The 23,979-nt window shown below is 36.6% G+C and overlaps 1 long non-coding RNA gene across 2 annotated transcripts in view; it reads right to left on the bottom strand.

Moving 5' to 3' along the window:
- Positions 1 to 23,979, bottom strand: part of LOC137488601 (uncharacterized) — a 234,976-nt gene that overhangs the window by 72,338 nt on the left and 138,659 nt on the right. For both annotated transcript variants that reach the window (XR_012396224.1, XR_012396226.1), the window contains one exon: positions 9,592 to 9,732. This is a non-coding gene — a long non-coding RNA (uncharacterized lncRNA). The remainder of the gene's footprint in view (positions 1 to 9,591; positions 9,733 to 23,979) is intronic.

Here is a 23,979-nt window from a genome sequence, read left to right as displayed (position 1 = left end):
ATATCAATCAATTAGTGACAGAAAATTTTGTATTGTTTTTGGTACATTTTAGAATATATACTGTATATATATATATATATATATATATATATATATATATATATATATATATATATATATATATATATATATATATATATTCATCACAATGGAAAATATTTTTCTTTTTAGAATATTTATTAGTAATAAAATTGCAAAGAATGGCAATGACTTTAGATTTCATTTCAACAATTGCAAAAAGAGACTGAAAGGGCAGAAGCACAGCTTCATCTGGCAGAGAACAACTGACTCTGACCAAACTGCAGCAAACCAAGGCCAGACTTGAGATCTGCCTCCTAAAGGCTACGCTCAGACAAGCTGGTCTCTCCACATCAGATGAGGAAGTCTGAAAATATTGTGGAGTTTTTGACATTAAGTCTTTTTTTATTTACATCTAAATTTGAAACTTATTATAAATATCCTAAATGTACAGTGTTGTAGGTCTCAGATGAGCGGACGGCTGGAAGAGGATGGGGTGGGGTTTTTCTTGTTTTTATAATTTATTATTATTATTATTATTATTATTATTATTATTTTATCATTATTTATTAAATTTTCTTAGTTTTCATTTCAAATAAAAATAAAGTTATATTGACCCCACACTGGCTATTATATTTGTTGCTCTTTACACAGGCCTGTCTATCTACAATCACAATGATTGAGCACTGGTAATCCAGATCCTGAAAAGTTCCTATCCGGATCAGATTGATCCAATCCGATGTTGCTTTAAAAAATTGGCTCAAAAAGTAAGCTGGATTACGTGATCACAGATCGCAAAAACAGGATTACTAAATCTGGATCAATTTTATCCGGATTAAACCTTTTGAAAAACCGGGCCCTGATGATTGAAGGGACTAAGCCGAAGAAAAATAAATGAATGAATATGTTTCCATTTATACTTACAACCTAAAACCTGCTTTTTTCTAACATTGTTACCCTCCATGTGATCTTTCAGAAATTAATGTAATATTAATACGATCTAAAATATAAACACCATTTATTGTAATTTCAGGACCCTTCTGCTTAACATGTTTTGTTCCTGGATGTTACAAGTCACTCTGTAATATTATGGCCTGTTTCCACTGAGTAGTATGATGCGGTTCGGTTTGGCTCGGTACACTTTTATGGCTGTTTCTACTGTCAAAAGGTACCTAAAAGTGAACCGTACCATACCACTTTTTGGTCACCCTTTGCAAATGGTACTTAGCACAACAAAAGGGTAACAAAATGCGGAGCAAGACGTGCAGCTGAATGTTATTGGTTTACAGAGAAGCGTCACTCGCAGAAGCAGGAGAATGAAAACAAAGGAACCGCCACTTTTAAGTACACAGCCGAGAGATTACACCATAATAACATACACATATAATAACAAGCCATGGTCAACCTGGGGTCCGTTCTTCGTACGTGGATTACTCAGTTAGCTGGATTTGGATATTGACGATTTGACACGATCCAGGATCGTTTCGTTCTTCAAAGCTGATCCGAGAGTTGTTGTCATAGCAACAGTTCTGCTAGGTCAAACCTGATCGGGAGCAGGTTCAATTCATATAAACTGGATAAGATCGGCTCAGTTCAAGCAAAGATAATACAGAAAGTATGTTCCGAATTCTGATATTTTCTTACAGTAGTAGTTATATCTTCAGAGTAAAATTTACTCAGTTCAGATAACATTTGGTCCCTCTCTAAGTTGAGCAAAATTTACTCAGCAGCAGAGTTAAAGTTAATGAGACAATGATGGGGTTAATTAAGTGATGATTGAGCACTGATGATGAACACCTGCTGTTAATAAGCAGAAACAGAAGAGAAACACAAAACTACATCTACCTTCAGTCACAGCCGTAGATTAAATAAACTGAAATAAAACACATCAAATCTCTCAAAATCTCAGCAAATGATCATTAAGTAACTCCACAAACGGCAGCTTTATTTATTAACAACATGTTTGGCCTTATTTCTGCCACACTCTATAAAATTGCATATAGTGATAATATTAAGAATGAACTTTTTAAGTTAATAACTTAATACTGTTAATAAGCAGAAACAGAACAGAAGCAGCAGCAGCTTCGCTCATTGGTTACCTGATTGACTTTATTTCTGTCAGATGTTCACAAAAGTCCATATAAGATTTATTGAGAATTAACCGTTTAAAGTTTCAGAAAATAAAAGTTTCAGACGCCTTTACCAATATCAAAATGCTTTTGTAAACAACCAGTTATTCTTTACACCGATTAAAAAACGCCTACTATAATAAAGAAAATCTTTTCTAAATGTAGAACTAAATACATTGATTTGCATTGAAATACATGATGAATACTCTTGACGCATGAAAGTGTAAAGCCAGCAGCTCACAACAAATGCGTAAAGTTATTGTGTATCATATTTAACAAACCGTTTACTGCTAATTTTATGTAATTTTGCTCACATGGATAATTGAATATTAATCAGATGATGTCATTACGCTTATGTGCCATCAGCCAATCATGGCATTGCTGATTATGATTTCGAGGATCGATAGATCTGTCCTTCACAACGCACGCAGCGATCTCAGATCAGTTTATCCAGACATTCTAATCTGATTCGCGAACTTGTTTGAAGAACCAAATTAGCGAGAGATCAGTTATCAAGATTAAAAGATCCAGGATCTGCCAAATCATCTTAGATCATTTAAGCGATGTACGAAGAACTGACCCCTGAGCCCGACTAAACCTTGTCGTCTTGATGTACAGCCACAAAGCCAAGAAGAACAAAATCTGCTGTGTTCAGTTTTTGTTTTAACAGCGCTAAACACTTAAGCAGGTCGCACACCAGAAGCGACGCTCGGCGGCGCGCCGCGCAGCGCCACGCAGCGCCATGTATTTTAGAATTCTAATCATAGGTTTCTATCAGGATACACACACCGGCGCCGCAAGTCGGCGGCTGTCGGCGGCGCCCGGCGACGGCTCAGGACGCAGTTCATTTTTCAGCCGCGCCACAGAGCGCCATCTGATTATTAGTTTCATGTTAAATATCATTCGAATGTGCGCGTCTGGTGTGCGATACTTTAATCTGTCATGTACGCGCCGTGTCGCGGCGCTTCTGGTGTGCGACCTGCTTTAGCCACCGTGCCACCCATGATTTGTACATTAGAGCTGAAAATGATGTAAAATCCAATACTTTCTTAGCTGGTGCGGTGTTGCTTTAAGAGATTGAGTGTAAGCATCATTCGCAGAAAATGAATCATCAAGCTGTTAAATGTTAAAGCCCAAAGGATGAACTGAATCATTACAGTTCAATAAGCGATTCTCTGACAGAGAAAGAGTCAGAGAAACTCCGAACCAGCGAGATGTGCGAACACAAGGAATTCAATCATGAAATAAACAAACAAACTTCATCACATGATCAATTATCTACAGTTGAAGTCTGATTTATTAGCCCCCCTGTATACCCCTTCCCCCTCCCAAGTTTTCAACATGTTTCTATACATAATAGTTTTAATAACTCATTTCTCATAAATGATTTCTTTTATCTTTGGCATGAGATAAAATGTTAAAATGATAAAATGATATTTTTCAAGACACTAGTATTCAGAAAAGGCTGTAGTCAATTGAAAACAAATTCCCCATTAAGGGGGTTAATAAAATTGACCTTTAAATGGTTTTAAACTAAAAACTGCTTTTATTCAAGCGTAAATACAACCAATACGACTTTCTCTGTACGAAAAAATATTACTGTGATGAATACCTTGCCCTGTTAAACATAATTTGGGAAATATTTAAAAAAGAAATTCACAGGAGGGCGAATAATTTTGACTTCAACTGTATGTTATCTGACCAGTGAACAAAACTATGTATAATAGGAACTTTTAATACTGCGTTTTCCAGATTTATTTTGAACGCGAGTATCAAAACAGGCCAAAAACAGCCTTATGTTACTATATAGGTGTTGGTTGCACATGTGTCTATGCTGATGGGATCACTTGTCAGCCGAGACAGATGACTGTTTACACCTGGCACTAAACACAGCTCAGTTGTTTGGATTTTCGGCAGATTGAGCGGTTGCTTTCATTTGAAATGGCATGAGAGGTAAGTGCATGAGTGTTTACACACGCAAGAATGTCTTATCACAAGATGCATGAATGCTGTTTTTAGTACACTGTAAAATATATCCGGAAATTAGCAGTTTTCCAGATTTTGTCATTCACGTTTTTCTTTTGTATTTTTCCCCCGTTTATTTATGCTTTTGAATAGCATTATGGGAGCTTGATCTTTCTTCCCGTAACTTTTAACCTTGAAACGTTCAATAAAGTGACTTCTTTAAACCTTTTTAATAGTTTAAAGTGATATACTTAAAGTTTAGTCAACTCAAAAAAAGCTGTGCAGCAGGTTGGCTTACAATTTTAAGTTGTGTTTATGTTTTTCTTAAGTGTACTCCACACTGTAAAAAGTGACTTCATTTTTATAATTATGCTTATTGTACTAACTTTTCCAACTAATCCCTTTTAACAGTGTCAGACTATTTTAGCACGTCTGTTTTTAAATTATCACTGTAATTTGTACAACATTACATTTTTAGTGCTTCAGTAAGTCTACAAACTCTACAATAATATCCTGTATTGAATTTAGAAAACACAGCGGAGTCTGGAGAAGCAGATTTATTTTACGTCATTTTGCTAGATACAGAAAACCTGGGGAAAAAATAGATGTCAGAATGAAGTCAGAATTATTAGCCCCACTTGAATTATTAGCCCCCTGTTTATTTTTTCCCCAATTTCTGTTTGACAGGGAGAAGATTTTTTCAGCTCATTTCTAAACGTAATAGTTTTAATAACTCATTTCTAACAAACTGATGTATTTTATCTTTGCCATGATGACAGTCAATAATATTTGAGTAGAAATTTTTCAAGACACTTCAATACAGCTTAAAGTGACATTTAAAGGCTTAACTAGGTTAATTAGGTTAACTAGGCAGGTTAGGGCAATTAGGCAAGTTATTGTATAACGATGGTTTGTTCTGTAGACTGTTTCTGTATCAGAAAAAAATATAGCTGAAAAAGGGGCTAATAAAATTGACCTTAAAATGTCTTTTAAAAAAATTAAAAGCTGTTTTTATTCTAGCCGAAATTAAACAAATAAGACTTTCTCCAGAAGAAAAAGTATTATCTGACATACTTTGAACATTTCCTTGCTCTGTTTGACATCATTTGAGAAATATTTAAAAAAGAAAAAAAAAAAGCTCAAAGAGGGGCCAATAACTGTGACTTCAACTGTATATAATAAAGGTGTTTTAGAAAAGAGTGATTAGTTTACTTTTTTTTTTAAGTACAATTTTTATGATTCTAAAAATGAATTCAACTTAACAGTTACAAGTTACAATGGGGTTACTTATATTATTTTGCAAAATAAACTTGTTCCTTCTAAGGCCATTGTTTTACTCGCTTTAAGTAACTAATTATTTTTTAATGCACACTACCTGACAAAAGTCTTGTCGTCTATCAAAGTTTTAGGAACAACAAATTATAACTTCTAGTAGAACATTTGGTATCAAAAGTGGCTTATATGAAAGACAAAGGCCTCTAGATTAAGCTTATTTTTCCAAAATAAAATATGATCATGCCTTGATTTTTAATGATTTAAATTGGACAGTAAAGTCTGACTTTGATTAGACAAATGACTTGTGATTAACAGAAATAATGTCCAGTATAGAATATAAGTCATGCTGCAGTGGAAACAGAATGAATATTGTGTCTGACTCCATCATGAGCTTAGAGGACTGCATCCACACATCTCTGCAATTACTCAAATCACTGATTAATAAAGTCATCTGGAATGCCAAAGAAAGTGTTCTTGCAGGACTCCCAGAGTTCATCAAGATTCTCTGGATCCATCTTCAATGCCTCCTTCATCTTATCTCAGACATGCTCAATAATGTTCATGTCTGGTGACTGGGCTGGCCAATCCTGGAGGACCTTGGCCTTCTTTACTTTCTGGATCTTTGATGGAGTATGAGAAGGAGCGCTATCCTGCTGGAGAATTTGCCCTCTCCTGTAGTTTGTAATGTAATGGGCAGCACAAATGTCTTGATACCTCAGGCTGTTGATGTTGCCATCTCTCAACGCCCCCATACTGTATGTAACCCCAAACCATGATTTTTCCTTCACCAAACTTGACTGATTTTTTCTTTGGAAATCTTAGGTCCATGTATTTGTGATGATTGGGATGCAGTTCAACGGATGATTCATCAGAAAAATCCACCTTCTGCCACTTTTCCAAAACTAGAAGTCAAGTTATTAGTTATTGCTCGAACAACTAAGATCGACAACAAGACATTTGTCAGGTAGTGTACATATAAAACTATGAAAAGTTTATTTCCGTGTCATTCCGAGTTTAAAAAGCATTTAAAAACATTTCTTAAAACACATTTCTAGTTCCTTTCTCAAAGAAGTAACTCAAGATTGTAACACATTACTTTTACAAGTAACTTTCCACAACACTGTCCACAGGAGCGGGATTTCAGTGTGATCTCCGTACCTAAGCTGTTTGCAGATTTCCCGCTGCTTCAGTCCTTCATCAGAGTCGCTCCTCGTGACACCAGCACCTTCCCACAGGAACTCTACCTGTGTCACAGATGGGGACTGACCAGGTACTGAATCATCTAAATGAGCTAAAAAATACTACAGTAGTTGAAAATACTACACTATATGCAGTATAATACACTTCACTACTCTGTTATGGTTCAAACACACTACAGTATTTACTAAAAATTACTACAGTATTATTTCATGTGGGCAGTAGAGGTCTCTTATAGACTAATTCTGTAGCTTGGTGTAAATTTATTTTTAATCCAGATACAGAAGTCTTATTTAAGACTTATAAAAAAGTCATTTTCCTTCATTGAGCTGCAGTGTGTGTGGAAAATACAGACGTTCCCAGAGAAGCAGCCAGGGTGGATTTTTCCTCTTTAAAAAAATAGAAGAAACAAAAAAAGAGAGAAAGTGAAGTCGTGGTCAGCAAGGAAAGAGCGTTTATTCTTCATTTCCTGAGCAGTGTATTGAAAGTGAAGAGTGAAACAGACGCTCGCTCGCTCGCTCAGTCGGGGGGGATCCAGAAACATTCAGTTCCCATGTTTGTGGATGTTGCCAGAGAATGAACCAGATTTCAGTTGTACTGTATGTGCAATTTCATAACTCTGCTGGCAGGAGCTGCTGTCATTTTCAGGGCGTTTTAACCCCTCATGAACTCTGAGCCTCTTAGGAAATTCTCAAATGTCAGTGTGTGTTTGGTTTGTGTTCAAGCAGTTCTTTGTATTCTGGTACATTTCACTAATTACAGGTAGTGAACTATTTTATTATTATATTTAATTATTTATTTTTATTATTTTTATATGCCACTGGTCAACTGTGGATAAAAAATTATATATATATATATATATATATATATATATATATATATATAGCGGCTGTTATGATTTATGTTTTCTTTCTGTTTTTTTTTCACCCTCTTCTCCGTTTGCTCAACCCCTAGGTTTCTAATTGGTTTATTATTCTGTCCATCATCATTATGACGCTCTCCGGTTCCACCAATCCCAGGACGAGCCGCAAGGATTTAAAGCCCTGTCAGACCAGTGTGTGGTGTGCGCTCTGCCTCGGCGTATCCTTTGTGCTCAACGCAATTTGTTTGTGCAAATGCTTCGTCTATTTTGTGATTTATCTCAGTTACTGTGAAAATTCGAGCTTGCTTGTTGAACTTCGTTGGCTTTAAGTAACATAATATGATGATGGTTGTGTGATTCTAAACTAAGCTTTGACGGACTTATCCGGTTTGTTTTGTTTTAGTTTAGATTGATGTTTTGTTAGATTAGTTTGAGTGTTTTGCCACTCGTGTATTTTGAGTTTTGTAGTTTAATTAGTGTAGTTCGGGTGTCGTATACACTGAAGATCTCGGTTTTTATTTGTGTTTCTTTTTGACGCCTAGTTTAGACATTAGATTTAAGGATTGTTTTGTTTTGTTAATTTATTTGATTTGGCTTACACTCATTGTTTTTGTTTGAAGATAATAATTATAAATGTTCGTTTCTTTTTTTCCCCCATTTATTATTGTTACATGTTTCAATTCAATTATTGAGTAAAAGCTTTAAATAAGAGTAACTGAACCTTGCCTCATTATTGATCTGTCGCACACATTACACCTGTCTCACTTAAATGTTGCAGCATCCCACTTTAACATGATAAAACACGTAACAGCAGCTGATAAAAATCTCGCGTTAACACAGCACGTTATGCCAATAACGACCCACCACTATATGTATGTGTGTGTGTGTGTGTGTGTGTGTGTGTGTGTATATATATATATATATATATATATATATATATATATATATATATACACACACACACACACATATATATATATATATATATATATATATTAGGGGTGTAACGGTTCCCAAAAATCACGGTTCAGTTTAATACGATACAGTGGTGTGACAGTTCGATACGTTTTCGATACAGCAAAAAAAAGAAAAAAGCCAAAGGATTTTTCTGATTTAAATCGAACATCATAAAAGTATGATCTTAAATTTTTTATTTTTTTTACTTCAAAGAGTGATAGAACTAAACTTCCGGGGTTTCTGCTTAGCAGCAAATAAAACAAATTCGTTTCAACACGAATACGCGTATCGTTACACTCTTAATATATATATATATATATATATATATATATATATATATATATATATATATATATATATATATATATATATATATATATATATATATATATATATATTATATATATGTATATATATAATATATATATATTATATATATGTATATATATAATATATATATATTAATATATGTATACACACACACACACACACACACACACACACACACACACACATATTTACAAAAACATAAATTTGTATAAACTATTATTTAAAAATATTAATTATTAAATACATAAAATGTAGTCCTATTTTAAATGAATCAATATTATAAATACAAATTTTCTTAAAATAAACAACTACAGGAAATTAGAATGTAGTAATATTTTATAAGATTATTTGTTCATTAGTGTTATCAATGTTTTATTGTCACCTTTGCCTGCAGTAATTTTATGTAAAGAATTGTAATGTTATGTATGTTTTAATATATTTCTATTTTGTCAATTTTAAGCCTCCTGTGGACAGGTGTTGAAAATTAGCAAGTTTGCTAAAACACTTAAACAAATGCATTTGGTTGTCTAGTGTAATTGTGATGTCCATGTCAAATAAATAAATAAATAAATAAATATTTTTAAAATATAAACATTTATTTTTTATGTTATAAAACTGTAATTCATAAGTAATATTTTAATTCAAAGAGTATAAAGTGGGAACGTAAAAATGTACTAAAGAATCAATTTAACATATAGCCACAGTTTTGGTTGACGGCCAACATATATGAGCAGTTGAGTATGGGTTGAGTGTTGAGTAAAAAATATCAAATCACATCAGGATTTTACCACTGATCAAACACCACAGGTCTGAGATGTGCAAAACCAACACAAAGACATGAAGCCATCACACACACACCTGTGAAGAAACGCTAGTAATCTCCATCAGCTCAGGAATGTCCAACACAAACACAGCTCTTCTGCTTTCAGCACTGACTGTCAGAGGAAGATGATGATGACGCTGCCGTTGATGATGATGAGAGATGAGCGTCTGTCATTCCTACAACACAGTATAAAACATTATTTTTTTACTCTCGACACACTGAAGAATTGCACTCTTCTGTGTCTTCATAAAAACATCACTCATTCATCTCATTCTTCTGCCAGCTGAACTGATTTATTTTGGCGAATTTTGTCAATTTAAAACTAGATTAAAGACGCATCTCTTTGCATTAGCATCCACGTAAAACACAAATGCTTTTGAAATACAAATCCCCTAAAGGATTGTTAGTCTGTGTTATTTAGGACAACCGGAGCTGGGAACACTTCCCGAAAGTCATTATAATTTGAACGGCATCTGCGCTTATGTTGGTTTTATTTTATTATTCCAGAGATTTCAATAATCCTGGACCAGGCCGTATCCTGAGCAGCTGCTGTGGTGGTCATCATGGAGGCATGAGACCAATTCCTGTAAGACCCCAATGACAGATGAGTCTCCGCATTGATCCTGAAGGGCCAGCCTGTACACCAGCCGGTGACCTCTCCCACCTGCAGCTTCTCCATGATGGACATCCAGCGCTTTCCAGCCACTTACACTGCAGCTCCGCACAAGTTTGGCCAGAGGAGAAATGGTCGTGCCTAACTGAGCCTGGTTTCTCTAGAGCCTGGAAGGCTGTTTGTTTCCCAAGGCACTGTCAGCATCACTAGTTTCATGTCCAGAATGTCTCAGCAGTTGTCAAAGCTTCATGTGTTTTATTGCCAAAACTGTTGCAAGCATTGCGAGGAATTTACACTAAGCAGATGTTACTGAAATGACTTTACCGCAATCGTCTCCAGAGCCTCAAATGTCTTCTTTACTCATTCAATGCTCTTTCGATTGAAACCTGCAGGACACTGAATCAAGCAAAAATCAGAAAAGTTTAGTTCTGAACTTCACCATAGTGAGAGCTAACTGTCTTGCTTTTTTATTTTATCTGATCGTAAATGTAAACGTGAATGAACGTCGCCTCGTGGTTCCATCCCAAAGAGGGAAGAAATCACTTTCGCGAACGCTCACGCTCAATCTGCCCAGTTGGTGGAATGAACTCCCTAACTGCATCAGAACAGCAGTCACTCGCTACTTTCAAGAAACGACTAAAAACTCAACTATTTAGTCTCCACTTCACTTCCTAATCTGCAATTGCCTCTCTGAATATCACACTAACTGTACCAAAAAAAAAAAAAAAAAAAAAAATATATATATATATATATATATATATATATATATATATATATATATATATATATATATATATATATATATATATATATTAATACTACTAATACTTCCCTTCTTAGACTTTACAGACCTGAAACTTGCCTATAGCACTTATTCATTGTTGCTCTTAGTTGTGTAAATTGCTTCCTTGTCCTCATTTGTAAGTCGCTTTGGATAAAAGCGTCTGCTAAATGACTAAATGTAAATGTAAAATGTAAATGTAAATGTGAACTGCAAACCACAAATAATCTCCAGTAGCCAAAATCATTGATATTATGAACATGAGACCATTATTATTGTTATTATTATTGTTGGAGCGGCACAATGGCTCAGTGGTTAGCACTGTCGCCTCTTAGCAAGAAGGTCGCTGCTTCAAGTTCCAGCTGGGTCAGTTGGCATTTCTGTTTGGAGTTTGCATGTTCTCCCCTTGTTGGCATGGGTTTCCTCCGGGTCCTCCAGTTTCCCCCACAGTCCAAACCCATGCGCTATAGGTGAATTGAATAAACTTAACTGTGAATAAACTATGGGCGTACTCACACTATGTACAGTTGCCTTAAACTGGGCCAAAGCACGCTTATCCGCCCCGTCCCGACGGCCCGCACTCACATTACATTCGGGCCAGGGGACGCTTACGTCATCAATGGTGCGCTGTTCAGTAAGTGCTCTCGCTCAGCACAGTGGAGATTTCTCTAATTATATCGATTTAGTCATTTGGGATGCGGTGACATGGTCAGATATTTCGCCGAACAGATCAGCCACTTTTGACGCTCATAAACAGTCATAAAGTCCACATGCTGCAGGAATTAGGAGGTCTGCTGAAGGTGCAGCTGTGGTCCAGTGAAGGATTTGCGTCTTTATTAAACCACGACAGTTTGCGTTCATTGAACAGTAAGAATGATTAATAAATCCATATGAAACAGCCCCTTAAAAGTCACGTCTCGCTTTCAGTTTTGGACTCAGGCGTGTTTTGCACACATAGAGACTAAGCCAAGCGAAAATTAATTATTATTATTATTATTATTATTACTACTACTGTTTGGAGTTAAGTATTACAAGTAACGCGAGTTACATGTACGTAACGATATTACTTTTCTAAGTAATGAGTAATGTACAGTATGTAGTACATACAGTAGCAATCAGAATTGTTAGCCCCCACCCCCTGAATTATTAGCCCCCGTTTATTTTTTCCCCAATTTCTGTTTAATGGAGAGCAGATTTATTCAACACATTTCTAAACATAATAATTTTAATTACTCTTTTCTAATAACTGATTTATTTTATCTTTGCCATGATGACAGTAAATAATATTTGACTAGATATTTTTTCAAGACACTTCTATACAGCTTAAAGTGACATTCTAAGGCTTAACTAGGTTAATTAGGTTAACTAGGCAGGTTAGGGCAATTATTGTAGTTATTCTATAATGATGGTTTCTTCTGTGGACTATCGAAAAAAATATTGCTTAAAGGGACTAATAATTTTGACCTTAAAATGGTTTGTAAATAATTAAAAACTGCTTTTATTCTAGCTAAAATAAAACAAATAAGACATTCTCCAAAAGAAAAAATACTACTACTACTACTACTAATAATAATAATAATAATGACAATGATGATGATGATGCTACTACTAAAATAATAACAATAATAATTCAATAAATAAGAATAATAATGATAATATTACTACTACTAATAATAATATTAATAATAATAATAAAATTAATAATAGTACTAAATGAATAAATAAATACAACAAAAAAACAACAACTATTATTATTATTATTTTTGTTAGTAGTAGTAATATCATCATTATTATTATTATTTTATTATTATTATGAATATTAATAATATATAATATTTGAATAATATAATATAAAAATGATGATGATGATGATGCTACTACTAAAATGATGATGATGATGATAATAATAATAATTTTTATTATAATGATTATTTAATAAAAAAGAATAATGATGATGATATTTCTACTGCTACTAATAAATAAATAAATAAATACAACAACAAGAACTAATATTATTCATTCATTTTCTTTTCGGCTTAGTCCATTTATTAATCCTGGGTGGCCACAGTGGAATGAACCGCCAACTTATCCAGCAGATATTCTATGCAGCGGCTGCCCTTCCAGCTGCAAGCCATCTCTGGGAAACTATTATTATTATTATTATTATTATTATATTGGGCGTACTGTGCCTTCAATAATGTCATCTGTCGCTATTAAGTTTTTTGCTTGTTTGTATGTTTGCTTTACAAAACTTTAACTCTCACTCTGTTGAAAAAAAAAAAAAAAAAAGCTGTTCACTTCTAGGGGGACTACAAAATGAGCCTGTTTTATATATGTATTTATTAAAAGTGTAGTGTATCTTTAAGACAGCCTCGAGTCACCATAACCGTCCTGCTTTCACCAGGCAGAGGGACTGTGTGTTCAGAGCTGAAAGTGACGGCGCAGTAAATCAAGCTAATTATTGTCAGAGACTCTGAAGAGTTTATGCGGTTGCCACTGCTCTCCATATTTCACATTTATACGCTCACACGACTCCTCTGTTTAATTCAGACGACAGCTGCCGTGCTCATTTAGACAAACGACTCTCGAGTTCATCAAAAACATCTTCCTGATAACTGATTTGGCAACCACCTCATATCTCAGACACTGATATCGTTCTGGAATCAGACGCTCTGAGATCAGCTGAAAAAAACAAATACAAAAACAAAAAAACAAATGGAGATGTAGATTGATTGTTGACATTTTTGGGTGAGTCACTGAGGGAGGTTTACTATTAACATTTGGCATGGATTTAGATGCGCTTCTTTGTAGACATGAACGATACCTCAAGTCACGCAGCATGTTGAGGAAAGTTCTGTGATTATGTGTGATTAAGGGTTTTTTTTATGTTCACAAAATAGACTACTGAATAGGGCTGTGCAATTAATCGAAAATCCGATTTCGATTTCGGCTTTTAACGATTATGAAAAAACATTAATCGAGATAAACGATTATTCCATCAATCACGTACCGCCCCCTTTCCAGTTGTACACGTGTGAAAACTCTTTGCCTCTGCAAAGCTCAGTTCCACGTGAAAATGACTAAAAGCGTGTGCTGTAATGTAACTTTTGCAGCACGGGATGCGCATCATTCATAATTTTAAAAGCGCAAAAGAGCTCGTGCTGTTGTGTGTGTGCGCGCCGTGTCTGGCCTCGGACAGTGGCGTAGCGCAAAATGCGGAGGCCCCCCTGCAGGGATCGCTGACCGGGCCCCCTGATGAGGGGGGAGGGGGGGATATGTCATACGTCAATTTGCATATCACTGACGTCATCACGTTCTACTGTTTCTGTTTGTTTAACAGCCTATGGTTAATAAAGGGGTATTTATAATTGCACTACACTTTATATAAGCATGTTTCTTTAACTAAATTTATTGCTGTATGAATACAGTATGTCATTATAGATGTGTAGTGTATGTGCAGTAATCTCTCATATGTAATAAACTCAGACAAGTTCAGAAACTGTCACTAAAATATCTGTGATTGTGAACAAGAAAAGAATAAACGGTCCAATTAAATTGTTAAAATAAAGGAAAAGCAGATACTCTACAAGGGAAATACCTTCACACTGCCTGTGCTAAATCATTTGTCGTCGGTACGCAGACGGGTGATCTGCTCTCGGGCTGCAGGTGGGAGAGGCTGCTGTAGAGGACTGACTGGGCCGCCTGTCAGGGCTGTGAGGCGGGGGAGGGGGAGGGGCCGGCGGCATCACACCGCCGGCCCTCTTGAGAAGAGTAGGGACGGTACAGTATGGACAAATGACAGTCTAAAAATCTCCAATAACACACAAAAAAGTCGCTAGATTTGTCGCTAGGGGGGACTGAAAAGTCGCTAAATCTAGTGACAAAGTCGCTAAGTTGGCAACATTGGCGGCAAGCAATCAGAATGAAGTAGTCCACCGCTTGAGAGGTGTTCAGAGAACACAGACCTGTGAACTTTGCTTCCGACAACAGTTGTTCCCAAGAGTTTGATTATTGCGGTTGCCTTGCCGGATTTACAATTATTGAAAATCGCGACGACGCGGGGCCTCCTAATCACGCGGGGCCCCCCCGCCGTGCGTGCCCTGCAGGCCCGTCCGCTTTGCCACTGGCCTCAGACAGGTAGCGTGTGTGTGTGTGGTTGCGCGCGCCGTGGTTAGCCTCGGACAGCAGAGCACACACATCTAACGCAATCTTAATGTGAGCGCTTTAATGGTCAAATACATGCACATTTGTGTCAGAGCGCGGTGTTTACTGATTATTCATATTAACCGTCATTTGTGCAATGAACTAACAAGTTGAGAACCAAACGACACGAGAAAGAGAAACCATATCGGAGCCGCACTATATTCTTAAAAAGACAGCGCGCGATATTCCTGCTGCTGCAGATTGTTTTTATTATTAATCAATAATAAAATCAAAATACAGTGAAGATGCTTAAAGCACAGTTTAAACAACAGATTTAATAACTCATTTCTAATAACTGATTACTTTTATCTTTGCTATGATGACAGCACATTATATTTTACACATTATATTTATAGATATTCTTGAAGATACTACTATTCAGTGACATTCAAAGGCTTAATTTGGGTAAATAAATAAGTCTTTAGCCCCTTTCACACATAGAGACCTTTCCGGAAAATTGCCGGCAATTTTCCGGAAAGCTTGTATGTGTGAACAGGTCCTTTTTGAAAATACCGGTAAATTCGTTCTGGCTATTTTCCGGAAAGAGAAGTTGTAACATTACCGGCAATTTGCCGAAATGTTGCGCTGTGTGAATGCAGAAGGAAGATTACCGTAATAAGCGCGTGCACGTCTAGAACGTGCTGACGTGAAACGTCTGCTTAAGCCAATCACAACAGTCAGACGCATTTACGTCCGCGCGGTTTGTGAGAATAAAAACCTTTGAATATTTTTCCAGACACATTTAGCTGCTAGAAGTTAGTCAGATCACGTTTATATGTTCTTCTTAATGCCAACTGTGTAAATAATCATCGATGAGATGCTTATGATAAGCCGTTGTTTGTTTACCTTTAAGCTTTGCGTGTGCCTGTGAGCGCCTGCACACGCACATATTATGAACATCTCGACATGCGAAAGTGATCCTGCGAAAGTTGTTCTCAATATTGATCATCCACAGAGTTTATAATTTAGTCAAATGTTTACAAATACAAGCGCAGCCGTTTAAAGCTCATTTGTGGTGAATGATGTCAGAATTTACCGCTATTTTGGAATGGATGTGTGAATGCTCTTTTCCGGAAAATTTCCGTAACGTCCTCGCCTGTGTGAACAGCGCTTTTTTGAAAATACCGGTAAAGTCGTTCTGGAAATTTTCCAGATATTTACCGGTATCACTGTGTGAAAGGGGCTATTGTATAACAGTAGTTTCTTCTGCACACAATCAAACATATATATTGCTTAAAGGGGCTAATAATATCGAGCTATTATAGGTTTCAAAATATTCAAACCTGCTTTTATTCTAGCTGAAATAAAACAAATATGCCTTTCTCCAGAAGAAGAAAAATTTATGGGAAAAAAAAAAACCCTCTGTTAAACATCATTTGGGAAATATTTATATATAAAAATAAATTCACAGGAGGATGAATAATTTTGACTTCAACTGATAATCGTTTTGAATAATCGTGATTACAATTATGACCAAAATAATCGTGATTATGATTTTTCCCATAATCGAGCAGCCCTACTCCTGAATTGAAAATGCGTAAAAGAGTTGGTTGTGTTTACATGCACCCAAATAATCTGATTGACGATTCAAAGTAAAGTTTCACAAACGAATTTCGAGAGGAGCACGTGATAGGATTGACTACAGCTGATCCCTATCACTAGCTAGCCAAACATATAATTCCAAATTTAACATAAATATCCAGCCTAAACTTTAGTCCTCATCTTTTTTTTTTGGAAACCCCCCATCCATCTCTTCTCCCTCCTCCTCAATTCCATGTTCGGGTGACACGGTGGCTTAGTGGCTAGCACTGTTGCCTCGCAGCAAGGGGGTCGTTGGTTCAAACGCTAGCTGAGCCAGTCGACACTCTCTGTGTCGCATGTTTTCCCCGTGGTACTCCGGTTTCCTCCCAGTCAAAAAAACATGCAACAAAAGTTAGTCACAAGCACGTACTACATACAAACTAAGGGTGTCACGATCTTCCAAATCCTCGATTTGATTACATTTTCCATTCTAAAGTCACGGTTCGATTCGATTTTCGATTTAAAAAAGAAAAATAAACAAAATCATAAACAAATCATACAGTAAATGAATAAGTTACACACATAATTACCACCTGTCAATCACTTTTTTTCGCGGGATTTGTGAATAGGCAGGGATCTGTGTTCTTATAATGGCGTCGGTAAAAAAGGTGCACAACCAACAAGAACCAGCCAACAGTATCTGAGGTTCGCTAAAATTACCAAGTACAAGTGTGAAAGATTGAAGCAGTCTGCTGACCCGCTGACTGCCTAGACCTGCTGTCTCGAGTGCATAACAGTGTGTGTACGTCTTTATCTGAGCCTGTGTGTGAATGTTTGTGTGTCTGGTCACGTGATGTGCATTTTCAGTGGTAGTGAGGAAGGAGGGCTGCTCAGTAATGCAAAAAGCCAGTGTGGATGTGGATCGTTGTCATTATAAAATGACATTTAAAAGCTAAGACCTATTAGTGTAAACAGGGCCTGAGTGTGTATTTTCACGAGCGGATTTGCAACGGGGGCGGGGTGGAAGATCGTGATGCCTGCATTCGTCTGGTGGCCCAACCCTAATGCTTGCAAACTGTGTTGTTTTTGTTGACAACACGAACGTTGTCAACATAACTCACTGGAAATCCAAAACACTTTCACACCGGCGACTTCATTGAAAGAGGAGAGGGTTTAAGTTCTGTCGACGGGTCTCCTGCGTCTGCAGTTCAACAAGCACTTCAAAAACATTTTTGTCCGCTTGGCAAGCCAAGCTGACGTGACATGGGGACGTGGCAGCATCGACGATTCCATTTTTTGATTCGATAATCGAAATTGAGCATGAATTTCCATCGATTGATTTCGTGATACCCTTGTTACAAACGGGTGCAGTTGGTGGACTATTCTTGGGAAGCTATCAAGAACTTTCTGATCTTGTATCCCTCCTAATGCTTATTGACCAGGCAGGAGCCTTGGGCTCATCTATCTCCAAGCTCAGGCTTCTCTCTCTCTTCTTATTCAATATCACATAAAAAAAAACTACCATGTACATTAAATTCTTGAAGCGGTCTACTTTCTCAATTGTATTTAGAAGACAAGGCAAGACAAGTTCATTTATATAGCACATTTCAAACATAATGGTAATTCAAAGTGCTTTACATAAACAAGAATAAAAGAAACAAGTAAAATAAATTATTAAAAAACAGATTAAAATGTGTTAAACCTGAACTAGTTTAAAGGAATGAAAAAGAAAAGTAATGCATAATAGTCGATCTGTGGGTCGTAGCACAGTGCTCATTCAGTAAAGGCACAGCTAAACAGATATGTTTTCGGTCTCGATTTGATCTGATCTGATCATCTAACCAGCAGCGAGGGGCGCATTAGCTGAAGGCTGATTCACCCTGCTTTGACTGAACTCTTGGAATTTCTAATTTACTTGATCCTAAAGATCTGAGTGATCTCTTGGGTTTGTATTCAGTCAGCATATCTGTAATGTATTGAGGCCATTTAGTGATTTATAGACCAGTAATAATACTTTAAACTCTATTCTGAATGTAACTGGGAGCCAGTGTAGAGACCTAAGGACAGGTGTGATGTGCTCTGATTTCCTGGTTCTGGTCAGAATCCTGCGGTGTTCTGGATGAGCTGCAACTGTCTGACTGTCTTTTTGGGAAGGCCAGTGAGGAGGCCGTTACAGTAATCCACCCTGCTGCTGATAAAAGCATGAACAAGTTTCTCTAAGTCTTCACAAAGATCACAAAGCTTGTTGCAATGTGTTGTTGCATTTTTTGAAAGGTGCGCATCAGCGTCGGCGAAGGCTATGCGCGAGTGCTGCAGAAGTATAAATCAGTCTTAATCTATATCTTCTACCTGGGACACATGCGCAGTGCAACGTTGACATGCATTAGCTTGCACATATCTTTTTTTTTTAAATGCATGATTAATCTTCTAAAACTGCTGACTGGACATTTTAATCAGGCTGTTAAAAGCACTTTATTGAAGCATAGTAACCTAAATATGTTTAAATCAGCCCTATAAATAATATAATGTAAATAAAATATATACAATAAAAGTAAAATAATAGAAATTAGAATAAGGAAATTAAATGATGAAAATCGGCGGTTTATTCTGCTCTGGCAACCCCTGATAAATAAGAGACTAAGCTGAAGGAAAATGAATGAATGAATGAATGAATGAATGAATGAATGAATGAATGAATGAATGAATGAATGAAGGAAATCTAGAAAGGCAGAATGAACTATATAACGCAAAAAACATTCATTCTTTCATTTTCTTTTTGGCTTAGTCCCTTTATTCATTTGGGGTCGCCACAGCGGAATGAACCGCCAACTTATCCAGCATATGTTTGACACAGCGGATGCCCTTCCAGCTGCAATCCATCAAGCTTGAGTCTCATCTCACATTCCCTTTAAGAGTCAGTTGTGTTGCACCATTCGCTATTTACACAGTGAACTTTGTAAGTGTAAAAACTGTACACTTCGCAAGCAAGAAAACAGTTAAACAGAGCATCTGCAGCGTGAGAATAAAGAACGATCCTCCTCCATTGTCCAGTAAGGAAACGGTGGAAACTCACTCCACTGAAGACATCCATTAGCCTACATATTTAATTGTGTTTGTTAAGCGCAAAGATTTGTTTAAAAATATTTTTAGACTTTTTCCAGCAACTGAATAAATCAACAATAATAACAAAGTGTGGTCAAAAAATGAGTTATATCCAAACACAAAAACATTATACAAATGCTGATTTATATGAATAAACTGAAAAGTCCCCCCTCCCAATTTTTTTCGTATGCAAAGATATTTGTTTGTTGCAGTACATCCTGTGTGTATAAAGCAATGGTAAGTGAACTTGCATAGGCGCATAACTAACGCACTCAGTGCTGGACTTTAGACCTGCTTTTAGTTGGTCAATGGTGTGGTCTAATTCAGTTTCTCAAAATAGCAACGCGTCAACAATGCGCCCTTAACACACCTCCTTTCGAGACCAGCACACCAATGAGTCCACAAAGTGGATTGGCTATTTAAACAACGTGAAGCAAAACTTGAAAATTACAGTTGCGCTGGTCAGAAAATAGCAACAAATCGCACCAAACACGTCTTGTGCCATATAGTGCCGGGTGTATGATACAGCCCAAAAACTATTATTTCTATTTTTAAACAAAATACCTGCTTTAAAAAAAAAAAATACAAAGACCCTTAACTTTCTAAAATACTAAAGTTTCAATTGAAATGTATTTAAAACAAATACAGATGGAAATCGCAATCAGATTACAATGTTTAGAGTGCATGTAAACAGATCTGTGAACAAATTCAGTTCATTCATGTTGACGGACATTAGTGCATGTTTTGATACTTACGACCTATAATAATATGCTTTCTACTGTTATGCATGTTGTATATTTTTTAAGTTTTCTTATATATGTAATTTATGTAACGGAGGCTAGTTAGTGAAGTGCTATGCAGGTAAAACCTCACTCCTCTGACCTCTAAAAGTGCTCTAGCAACTAGAGACCAAGGTCTTTAGCCTCCTTGTTAAAGTAACCGACTCCCATGCGGATGGTTGCCGGTTCGGTCCCAGCTCGGAGCGGGTTGGGTGATGTAGGACCGGTGGGGGTTACATTGGTGCCGTGACCCGGTTTAGGGGGGTGTATGTAACGGAGGCCAGCTAGTAAGTGCCATAAAGCCCATAAAGATGCTCTAGTGACAGATACTAGAGGCCATGGTCTTTAGCCTCCTTGGTTGTGCAACTGACTCCCATGCGGAAGATCGGCGGTTTGATCCCAGCTCGGAGTGGGTTGGATGATGTAGGACTGGCGGGGGGTTACATTTACTTGCGCACACACACACCTGCCTCTACCAGTTTTTTAATCTCTGTTCTTTGTGTTTTTCTCTCTTCCACTTGTACGTGATTCCATGTAATTTGTGTACCCCTTTGCATAAAAAAGAACATTGGTGCATGTTAAAAGCCATTGTGACTTTTCTCAGCTTTATTTAAATGTGTTGAAGTTTCACAACATCAATAATTAGGCTGGAAATCTTTGCATCTGGCAGTGGTGAAGGACTCTTTCTCTGCATGTTGTTTCCATGTCCATAAAGTGATGCCAGCACACGAGTGTTTAAAGTGCCATAATTGCTCCTGCCATTGTTACATCATCCACTAATGGGCAGCTTAAAGAATTAAGACAAACTATTTCTGGCTGTTTCCCCCTCATGACTTCATAAATGCTGCATTTTTATACCTCCTTCTGCAGCCTTAGGAAACGGCCTTTTATTGATGCAGTTTACCAATAAGTCTTTATATGAGGCTTCATGGAAAATAACTCTTCCCAGAATGCCAAGTGATTCACAGTTGTGTAACGGTGTTTAAATATTTGCCTGCATACCAGCACACGGCGTCACTGAGATTTACATAACACCTGTGTATCTGTCTGTCTGTCTATATGACTATTAATCATCCATCTATCAGTCCATCTATGTATCCATCCATACATCTATACAGTATGCCTACTTTTTAGTATATGTATCCATCCATCCATATGTCTGTGTCTCCATCTATATTTCTGTCCATACATCTATCCATCCTCCCATGTTTTTCTAACCATCCATCCACCCTTCTATCCATCCACCTATCTATCCATCCATTAATTCATCGATCCATATATAAATCCACCCTTCCATCCATCCACTTATCTCTACATCCATTCATTCATTCATCCATCCATATATATATATATATATATATATATATATATATATATATATATATATATATATATATATATTAGGGATGTAACGGTATCAAAATTTCACAATACGGCAATACCTCGGTATGAATGGCACGGTACGGTGTTTATTTAATCATTTAAAGGAAAAACAAAACTATTGAAGAGACTTTAAAAAAAAGTGCTAGAATGTTCAGGTTACCTCAACACTGAACAGATAAATGACATACAAATTATCTATCTGTAAACTTTCAAACAGGAACTTAAATTATTCAATTTTAATAACAAAAAATATTAAACCATGTAAAAAAAAACACCACTCGAAAGTACAAGCCATGAGTGAGATAAAGGTCTCTTGGTGGTACAAGTCAATGTCTCCCTCAATCTGAGCAGTGTGCTGTGTTCTGCTGTCCCCTTGATTAAAAGAATCCCCATCATGTTAGTCTTATTCCCCGACTTGTATTTCAGCACAGTCTGGCAGTGCCTGCATACCCCTTTTTTCTGTCACATTTTCTTCTTTCTTGTTTCTTTTCAGAGATAAACTGAAATGCTTCCACACATCTGATTTAAAACCCACTTTAGCTTCAACCATATTTAGCTCTTTTTTTTTGCCGCTACTAGCAGCACCCTCCATTTCTGCATTACTGGATCTGTAGCGACAACAGACCGCAAAGGATGATGGCCACACCTGGGCTAATGAAAATTGTAGTTTCCGCTACCTCCCGTTCGCTCCATTCGCCTGAGCAAACTTTTCACCAAAAGACCTATGATGATATTGAGTCACACCCACAGTAATATTGAAAGAAATTGCTATTGCAGTATGACGGTATTTACAATATTGTTACATCCCTAATATATATATATATATATATATATATATATATATATATATATATATATGCTTCATTTAAAATACATTGCGTTGGTGTTAAGAGCCAAAAATATTTGATTTGTGTCGATGTCCAAATATTTATGAACCTAACAGTATAAATATCCAACCTTCTATATCAGGGATCATCCTTCCATCCATCTGTCTATCCATTCATCCATTTATTCATATGTATATCCACTCATCCATCTATCCATATTCACCCTTACATCCATCCATCTACATGTCTATAACTCTATAATTCTATATGTTTATACATATATTGCCCAATCTTTAGCCACTTTCACACATACAGACCTTTCCGGAAAATTACTGTATGAGTGAACAGACCCTTTTTTGAAAATACCGGTAAATTCGTTTCGGCGATTTTCCGGAAAGAGAAGTTGTAACATTATCGGTAATTTGCCAGAATGCTGAGCTGTGTGAACGCAGAAGGAAGATTGCCAGAAAGAGCGCGTTCGCGTCTAGAACGTGCTGACCTGAGATGTCTATTTTAGCCAATCAGAACAGTCAGATTGGTCGGTTTATGAAAATAAAAGCCTTTGAATATTTTTCCAGACACATTTAGCTGCTAGATGTTAGTCAGATAACATTTATACGTTCCTTCCTAATGCCAACTGTGTAAATAATTATCTATAAGATGTTTATGGTAAGCCGTTGTTCATTTACCTTCAAGCTCTGCTTCCTTCAGTTTGCTTGACATATCGTGTGTGCCCGAAGTTGTTCACAATACTGATCCATCCACAGAGTTTGTAATGTAATCAAAGGTTTACAAATACAAGCGCAGCCGTTTAGAGGTCATTTCTGGTTAATGATGTCAGAATTTACCGGCATTTTGCGATGGATGTGTGAATAGTCTTTTCCGGAAGAATTCCGTAACGTCCTCGCCTGTGTAAACAGTGCTTTTTTAATTTACCATTTAAGTCATTTAATACATTTTCCAGGTATTTACTGGTATCACTGTGTGAAATGGCCTCATAATTCCATCTATCTATCTATTTGTCCATTGATATCTCTCCAACTATCTATCTTTCCATCTGTCCTGTTTAATCTATGCCAGGAGTGGCCAACCCAGCTCCTGGAGAGCCACCTTTCTACAGATTTCAGTTGCTACCCATATCAAACACACCTGAAGCAATTAATTAGGACCTGAACACCACGTGATAATTACAGGCAGGTGTGTTTGACATGGGT

Source organism: Danio rerio, chromosome 20 (assembly GCF_049306965.1).
Source record: "Danio rerio strain Tuebingen ecotype United States chromosome 20, GRCz12tu, whole genome shotgun sequence".
In the NCBI taxonomy this organism is placed as follows: Eukaryota; Metazoa; Chordata; class Actinopteri; order Cypriniformes; family Danionidae; genus Danio; species Danio rerio.
This window is presented reverse-complemented; position numbering and strand designations above follow the sequence as displayed.